We start from the raw sequence: 9,626 nt of genomic DNA, 5'->3' as shown, positions 1-9,626 counted from the left end.
CTATGTCTTGATCCACAGGAAGCAGAAGGAGAGTGTGTAGCTATAGGGACAGGCTTCAGCATATATGAAACCCCAAAGCCTGTCCCTATAGCTACACACTTCCTCCAACAAGACCACATCTACTCCAATAAGCCACACCTCCTAATAGTGACACTCCCTATATGCCAAGCATTCAAACATATGAACCAACAGAGGCCATTCCATTTTCAAACTACTACATTCCATTCCCTGGCTCCCATAGGCTTGTAGCCATAACATAATACAAAATGTATTTAGTCCAACTTTAAAAGTTCTCATAATCTATCACAGTCTCAACAATGTTTAAAAGTCCAAAGTTCAAAATCTCTTCTGGTATTCATGCAGTTTCTTAACTACAATCCCCTATAAAATCAAAATTAAAAAAAATCACATGCTTTCAACATGGAATGGCACAGGATATATATTACCATTCCAAAACATAGGAAAAGGAGCATAGTAAGGAAACACTGGACCAAGGCAAGAATGAAAACCAGCTGGAAAAACTCCAAACTCTTCATCTCCACGTCTGATGTCCAAGTGCTCTTCAGATCTGTAGCTCCTTTCAGCTTTGGTGACTGCAACACACTTCTCTCTCTTGAGCTGGTTCCACTCCATGTTAGCAGCTCTTATTGGCAGGTTCCATAGCTTTGGCATCTCCAACATTTTGGAGTCTCCAAGGCAATCAGGTTTCACCTTAACAGCTTCACACAATGGCCTCACTAGACCTCCATCCAGGGACACCCTTGACACATGCCTGGCTTCAGTGGCTTCCCTTAGTCGCAGGGAAAGATTCCATAATCTCTTTCTTTTATCCTTGACTCTAAAGCCTGAATGATGTGGCTGAAGCTGCCAAGTTCTGCTGCTTACTGGGAGCTGGAATATGTCCCCTTTTTCTATTACATCTTGACCAGCTTTCTGATTTCAATGATTTCCTTCACTGCCTAAGCTTGGGTGATCCTTGAACTTGTTCTGTAAACCAAACTGGACTTGAACTCAGAGATCCTCCTGCCTCTGCTTCTGGAGTACTGGGATTAGAGGTGTGCACCACCACAAACTGACTCTGAGCTTTCCTTTAATCCATTTTCATAATTTGAAAGCTTGACTGGGTGGGATCTTTCCCTGAGGTCACCATCCCTTTATTCCATTTACCTTTAGGTATTTCTTTAATCTGTTTATCTATTTGAACACAGGATTTAGTTCCATTCTACCTCCTGGTGCCTCTTTTCTCCTCAAATTGTATATTTTGTATTTTTCCTTTCTCAGCTTGTTTCTTTCCATTATAGATCTTCATACAGTGAACACAAATAACCACATATCCTAGTCAATAGTAGGCTGTTTTGAGATTTCCTCTGTCAACAGAATTAATCCAAAACTCTTCAATTTAGCCTCAGGCAAACTTTTGTAACAAGGAAAAAAAAACGCCACATTCTTTACCAAAATATCACAAAACAGTCTCTAGGCCACACACCAATATTCTTCTCTTCTAGAACTCTTGAACCAGGCCCCCACAGTTCAAATCACCCTCAGTACCACCATCTTTCATGTTTCTACTAGGATGACTCATTGAACCTCATTTAAAGCATTCAACTACTTTTCTAATCCAAAGTCCCAGTGCCCAATTTCCTCCAAACAAAGCATGGTCAGGTCTATCACAGCAATACACCAGTCCCTGGTACCAACTGGCCTTACAGTTTCTATTGTTGCAATGAAACACATGACCAAAAAGCAAGTTGGGGAAGAAAGAGTCTACTTGGCTTATACTTTCACATTACTGTTCATCACTGAAGGAAGTTAGGACAGAAACTCAAGCAGGGCAGGAACCTGGAGGCAGGAGCTGATACAGAGGCCATGGAGGGATGCTACTTAGTTTTGGAGGCTGTTATGGAACTTGCTCTGTAGAGCAGGCTGGCCTCAAACTCACAGATATCCGCCCGCCACTGCTTCCCAAGTGCTGGGATTAAAGGCATGCACCACCAACACCCAGCACTGCCTGCTTTCTTAATACAACCCAGGACCACCAACCTAGGGATGGCATCACCCACAATGGACTAGGGCCACCCCCATGGATCACTAATTATGAAAATGCCTTATGACTGAATCTCATGGAGGTATTTCTTCAACTGAGACTCCCTCCTCTGATGACTCTAGCTTGTGTCAAGTTGACACACAAAACTAGTCAGGTACAGTTGGATAGGTCCAGCAGGAGGCCTGTGTGTGTGTGCACATACAGGGGCATAGCTGTTGGTGTGTGGAAACATGCCTGCATGCAGGTGTGCATGTAGGTTCTTATTACCCTAGAATGCAGCAATCCTCCAAGAATCACTTCCCTATTCTTCTGTCACACCCATTTGTTCTGTGATGCTTCTATACCAAGGAACCCAAGAACGAAAGTCCATAAAGTCTTCACTAACCTGATGGGAAGAGGCTGGGCCATACTATGAGTCTCCTGAGCATGGAGGAGAGCTAGCCCATACTTGACTCTAGCCCTGTTCTTCCCACTAGTCCCTTAACTCCCCTATGCCATAGTTGCCTCATCGCAAATGGAGGCAGTAACATGCCCCAGAAGGCTGTACTGAACAGTAGTATGCAGTGGGCACTTTGCATAACACCAAGAGGTGGCTTCTTCAGAAGGACAGAGAGCTATGCACATGTCTGTAGATATGTGCTCACAGGGACCCACGGGGTCTTGCTGGGTTGAATTCTGGCAGGTGAAAGAGAACCTGGGGGTGACTTGCGTGAATGGTCAAAGGTGGCAAAGGTCAAGTTAGTTATCACTATGGTAGGTCAGGACTGTGGACTCACTACTCATCCACCCTCACAGCACTCAGCACCCTCTGTGCCAGGCCCCATCTCTACACCTGTCTCATGCCTTGGGAAGAAGATGACATGCAACCAGGGCTCCCACCTGGCTAGAGAGAACTAGGGAAACAGAGCTGGACCCTGATGACCATTTCTGTCCAGTGATCAATAGGAAATTGTCTCTACCTCTTGGTACTTCGCTCCCAAGACCACATGGGCAGGGGGTCTAGGCTGTTGGCTCCAGAGTGTGACCCCTTTACAATCCCTCCTCAAACCCCTGAAGGTGAAATCTGCTTTCTGTGCCACACACTATCAAATAAATGGAAGTGAGTGCTCAGGGCCTTCAAGGAAAGGTGACCCACGAGATCAGGCATGCTTGTGACATCCTGGGAGCTGTAGCTCGGTACTGCCTTGCTGATTTTTACAGTAGACAGCATGACTTCCTTCTCCTGAAAAGTGACTCAGATTTACCAAAGAATTCTTGTATTTGATTTCCAGTTGCCTAATTTCTTCTTGGTTTTGAGTCCTAACCACAAGGAAAAAGTGATGTCATTCATTAGCAGCTCGTGCCCATGACCTCAGGACTTGAGCTCCTTTTCAACCCAAGTGACAACATGTCACTTGCCTCATGAGGAGCCTTGGAGGCATGTTTGGGCTTCAGTGTGGAAGACAAGAAAGCCTGAGTTCTCAGTCCCACTTTGCCCTGGGGTTTTATGAGCCACTAAACTCCTGGGACCTGGGTTTCCTCAACTCTAAGGCAGGCATATTGCCAGCCACCTCAACTATGACGCAGGATTCTTCCAAGAGATGAATACACTCTTAACGTAGGGCTGCAGCCTAGCAGACTTCTAGAACATTAAGGAGGCTGGAGAGATAGTTCAATGGTTAAAAATCATTCCTGCTCTTCCAGAAAACCCAAATTCAGTTCCTAGCACCCACACTGGACAGCTCACAAGCACCCGGAACTCTAGCTCTGGAATGTGTGATGCCCTCTTCTGGCCTTTGAGGGCACTACACTCATGAGCATGTTACCCAATACAGACGCGCGCGCGCACACACACACACACACACACACAGAGATAATATATAATATATAAATAAAATAAATGTTTAAAAATAACTTTAATAAGAGAAATGGGCTTCTTTCTTTAAAGCATTTTCATCATCATCATTATTTATACAGTACTCACCACCACATCATATTTTTACAGCACTGAGCTTTTGCACACAGGTCCTCCTGAACTTTAGGCAAGCACTCTATCATTCAACTGCATCCTCAATCTCTTGAGTCTTAATCCTGACCAATCCCCTGCTCACTGCCAAGTCCTAAACCAGCCATTTCCTGAGCCTGCGTCTGCAGCAGGAAGATAAAACCTATCCTAGGATTCAGGAATTAAGCAAGCAAGGGGTTTGCTCAGTGATGTCCCCTCCCTTTCCCGGAGACCTACCACAAGTGATATGTATCTGATGGTGTGAAGGATTCAGGGTTGTCAGACCTTGTAGTGGCCAGCCTCCAGGAGGGTCCTGCACCTGCTGGAACTGATGTCCTGCTATACTCCAAATCCACTGAGCAGCATGACTTTTGTAAATGAAAGCTTGAAAGAAGGTAGGGGTGACTTCTGAGGGTAATTTGCATGGGGCATGACTGCTTTATCCCTATTCTCTGGATCAGTGGTTGTGGGAGAAACCAGTCACCCTGTTGTAAGAATAGTCAAGCTGCCTGGAGAATGTGTTCCATGCAGCACAGAGCTGAGTCCTGCCAAAGCCAGAACCAATTTGACAGCTGTGTAAAACCCATCTTAGGTAAATCCTGAGGCTCAGTCAAGCCTCAGAGGATCGAAGCCAGCATGATATCTGAACTCCAAACTCTTGGGATACCCTGGCCAGCTCAGCTAGTCTTGACTGACATCATGGACCACTTTCAAACATGTCACAGGTAGACAGAGTATCACGCTCGGATGTGACCGGGCACACAGCTGCCTCCAGTAATCACAATGCTGGGAAGCCTGTGGGTAACAGGTTCTGCCTTACTGTTTCCTTGTGTTATTTTGTGGTACTGGGAGTTGAACCCAGGGCCATGTGCGTGGTAGGCGAACAAGACACTGAGTTATATCTCCAACCCTTGTTTGTTGCTTTAAGCTTCAACGCCTTGGGGATCAGTGGGTACACAGCAATAGGTAACCCATGCCAATGCAACCTCTGCCCTTTCAAACTTGCTTTTAGAGGAAATATGGGGGCAGGTGGCCATGATAGGCAAGGTGTGGTCAAAAACCAGTGTCCCTAAGCTTTGTGTTGTCACTGCTTGCAAGCCCGGGGAGGTGAGGAGCTGTCTGAAAAGCAGACTCCATGGGAAGGGTTGTACCTAAGCAAAGGGTGATGTGATTCCCAGGCTTTGTGGAAAGAGAGAGTGTGTTAGAGTTCTAGCCCCCTTCTGGTGGGCACAGTCTAACATGGGGCCAGGGTAGGCTGCACACTGGCCTGGCACATGGACTTACAAAGACCCAGGGCTCCTGCTTTACTGTGTATTTTAAGAGGAGGAAATGGGCTCTTTTGCTCTCCTAACGGCCCGGCTGCTCTCTGATTTTCACAGGTAATGGGGCAGGAAATTGCCCACAGTGAATGAGCGAGACCTGTTACCTGTGGGTGGAAATGGGTAATGAGAATTTAAACCCAGGCACATCACCGGATCACATTAGGGAGCCAGCTAGCAAAAATGATTAGGAGGGTTTTAATATGCGCCGATTGGATGGATATCCATCCCTGCAGCGACCTCAGGCTCATTAGCCTAGCAGTCCTGCACAGGCAATCAGTCATTTCTGCTTGCACAGTGGCCTCCATCCCAGAACTCTTGAGGGGCATCCAAGACCTGGAGGTGGGAAAGAATTCAAATTCTATTTGTCATGGTGTATTCAGGTCCCCTTAGTACAGCTCAGATGACCCGACAGACTTGACCTACCTACAAGTTCTAACCTTCCAACCTTCTCTGAGAAAATCAACCTAGGACTAAGCCACTGGTCACTGTACCCATCATTCCTTTTTCTCCATTCTTAGGGGTTGCTGCATCCTCATGCATGGGGCACTGGACCTGTGGCCAGAGCTCCAGGGTCCTGTGGACAGGTTTTCCAGGCATGTCTCTTCCAAGACCTTTCATGTAGAGGTCTCCTTTGGGTCAGTTTTTTTTTCTAGTCCTCTGTGACTCACCACCGTGAAACTTCCCCACATGTCCCAGAGTGGGCTGTGGTGCTTTGTGCTGTCAACTTGATAAAGCCTGGAATCACCTGGGATCTGAACATGTCTGAGGGGGGTTATCTTGATTATGTTGAGGTGGGAAGATCCCCCACTATGGGTGGCATCATCCCCTGGCTGGAATCCTGGGCAGCAGTACACAGTCAGTCATCACTCTCTGCTTCCTGATTGGAATTGCAGTGTGACCAGCTGCTGCAGGCTCCTGGCAGCTTGATGTCTCCCCTGACCTGTGAGCTAAAATGAACCCTTTCTTCAGTTGCTTTGTCAGAGTATTTTTTCTCTGTAATGGTAACTCACAGTCTTCTCCAGTTTGTGCTTATTTGGGTACTTTCTTCGTCTGGGTACATCTCCCCAGTCAATAATAGTGTCTTGTTTATTTGAAAACATTTAATCCAAGATTTTTTTTAAAGCAAAGAAATTGAAAAGGCAAAATGGAAGCTGGGATAGAGGCTGAAGAGATGACTCAGTTGGTAATGTGCTTGCTATGCAAGCATGAAAACCTGAGTTTGATCCCCAGAGCCCCAAAAAAGTCTGGAGTGTTGGGGCAGCGGTGGTACACACTTTTAATCCCAGCGTGTAAGAGGCAGAGGCAGATAGATCTCTAAGTTCGAGATCAGCCTGGTCTACAAAGTAAGCTCCAGGACAGCAGGACTACGCAGAGAAACCCTGATTCAAACAAAACAAAATGTTTGAGCTTGTAATTTCAGAGTTGGGGGATGAAAAAGCAGAGACAGGCAAATCCCTGGGGTTCTATTCCTAGGCTAGTTCTGAGCCAATGGGAGATCCTAACTCAAAGAACAAAGAAATAGCTCCTGAGGAACAGCTCAGGTTGTCCTGTAGTCTCCAATGTATGTATATGAAAATGCATGTGCGTTAAAAAAAAGAAGGAAGGGGAGGGAGGGGGAGAGAGGGAAGGAAGGAAGGAAGGAAGGAAGGAAGGAAGGAAGGAAGGAAGGAAGGAAGGAAGGAAGGAAGGATGGCCATCCCTGGTCCCTGCCTGAATCAGACCAGCCCTAGGCTACCTACCCACAGCCTCTTTATTCATTTCTTTAGGCCCAGCTTTCCACACCTCATCCTTCTGTTTCAGAACCACCGGAGGCGCCACTGAGCATCAAAGTCCTTCATATAACCCCAGCCTGGCAGCCTGACTTCAGCGCTCACGTCCAACACATGGCCTCAGCTGTGGCTGCCATCAGTCCTAATCACCCTGCTGGCTCTGTCCCCTCCTGTCTGTTTTGAGCCCCCCCCCAGCTTCCCTCACCCCTTCTAGCAACCCCTTCCTCTCAACTTCCCACAGGCTCCTTCTCAGATGCAGACCCTGTGACACTAACCCTGCTCCATGCCCAGCCACTCTTATTTCAGTTTCCTGCATCCTGATGGAGACTTTTGACAACACTGTCACCCTTGTCCCCTTGCAGTGCCCCGAGCATGCCTTGTTCTGTGTAACTAAACAGCTAAGTCTCTTCATCTAATGACTTAAGGCAGGGTCCCTACCCTTCAGGTTTTCCTTGAGGAATATTCTAGTAACTTTGTATTCATGGAATTTGGTGATGGTGGATCCCAGCAGCCTCTAACTGGTTCTCTGGATGAAGAGCCAAGCTGTGTCCTCCCAACATTGTCACAAGGCCAGACCAAAGGCAAGAAGCAACACTTGCTGCTTTCTGAATCTCCAGTATTCCAGACCAAAACAATCCTAAAACTATTAGCTATGGTATCAGCAGTTCTGGGGTTGGATCTAACTCTGCCATTCATTTGCTGTTGGACTTTGGATAAGTCATTTACCCTCTTTTGGTTAAATGACTAAATACACTCAGGTATTTATTTAATTCTCTCTCTCTCTCTCTCTCTTTCTCTCTCTCTCTCTCTCTCCATCAGTCTTTGATTTAGTTTTGTCTGCAAAGTTTCTGTAGTGCCCCTGGCTCCAGGTCTAGACAAGAGGAGCAAAAGAACAATATCTAACACTTGACTCCTAAACCCAGACAACCCAAGCTTCCCAGTGATGTCCGCTTGAAGCAAGGGCCCAGTGAAACTACTGAAGTGGACCACTCCCTGGGAGAACAGTCTGCTTTGAGAATAAAGGACAGCGGGTTGGCCAGAAGGCAAGTGGATTTTATGAGTCAGCAAGGTGGTGGTCTCAGCTTATGCAGGCTGTTTGGATTAACTGAGAACTAAATGCCCTTGCCCAAGGTAGTTGACCACTGGGATGGATAAGGAAGGTAGTGCTTTTCCTGGTAAACAGAAACCCTCCTTAAGAGTTACCAGAAGAATGCTGAATTTAGGCTTCTATTTACCATCTGTTTAGGGCATCCTCCCCAGCACTACCACATACTTATATATCCTTAGCTGTCACTTTCCATGGGCATCACCACCCAACTACCCTTGATCAGCCAACTCAGATCCTGCCATCACCAGGCCAGTTTAGTTGGGGGGAAACCCAGGCTGTTTGGGCTCTTTCCCACAAGCTGGTAGAGGCTGAGGCCCCTTCCAACAGGGCCTTAGAGAGCCAAGGCTGAGAGTCATAGGCTTCACAACCTTCCAGAAGGCCTCAAGTTGATAGAGAAACCACAGAGGGCAGCATATCTGGCTGCATCCTCAAGACACAGCTTCCCTGCCCAAACCCCATTACTGCTACAAGGAGCCTCTGGACTTCCAGACAGAGACACTTCTTGCCCCCCCCCCCCAACCTCTAGTTCCACTTTGTAGCTGCATCAGCCTCGGATGACTGCAGTGTCTGTGGGAATAGAAGATGCCCTGTCTGCAGACAAACAGCGGGCAGAAATCGGTGAACACAGGCAAAAGGAAGTCCAAAGCACATTGAAACCCAGAAGTGCTTTACTGGGGGAGGGGTCCTAGCACACTCTAGAGCTGCTTGCAAACTGACCCTTGAGAGCCCAGCATACTAGCTCCAAGGGTCTTCCTTCTGATTAAAATGGCTGCCCATGATTTATGCATGGAGTGGAAGAGACTGGATACATTCTGAAACAGCGCCCAACTTCCAGAAACATGGAAGACTATCAATTATTGATCCTCAGGCTGAAGAGCTTGTTCCGTGGGAAAAGCAGCCCTGAGATCATTTCCTATGCAGAGCCCCCAAACTCTGCCTGAACACGGAGGGCTGTGTGGGATAGACCAGGGTAGGAGGCAGGCTCGGCCTTACCCCCAAGGGTCTACTTCCTGTGGCCCTCACAAGAGTCAGATCCTTAGCTATAAACCTGCCTAAAGCCAAATTATCATTTTTATTCTTAATAGCATTGCCATTTACTAAAAGGAGCCCCCACCAAGCAGCCGGCCTTCCTAATGGAGGCACCTCATTAAATCTCCATTGTAACTGTGCCCTAGCTTTGAGATCAAGGAAAACTGGGTGCTGAAAAGGGAGCAGACGCCGCCACCCTATCCTTATTTGTGACGCAGAGTATTTTATGTATACGAGAAGCTGGCCATAATTTGCTTATAAATAATTGACTTCTCCTCGATTGAAATCTCTAGAGGGGCTCTGGATGTATTCACAAGCCCGTGCTGCTGCCCACCGAGTGCATTAGGCCCTTTCAAACCTGTCTTATCTC

This window comes from Mesocricetus auratus, unplaced genomic scaffold (assembly GCF_017639785.1).
Source record: "Mesocricetus auratus isolate SY011 unplaced genomic scaffold, BCM_Maur_2.0 Super-Scaffold_100691, whole genome shotgun sequence".
NCBI lineage: Eukaryota > Metazoa > Chordata > Mammalia > Rodentia > Cricetidae > Mesocricetus > Mesocricetus auratus.
This window is presented reverse-complemented; position numbering follows the sequence as displayed.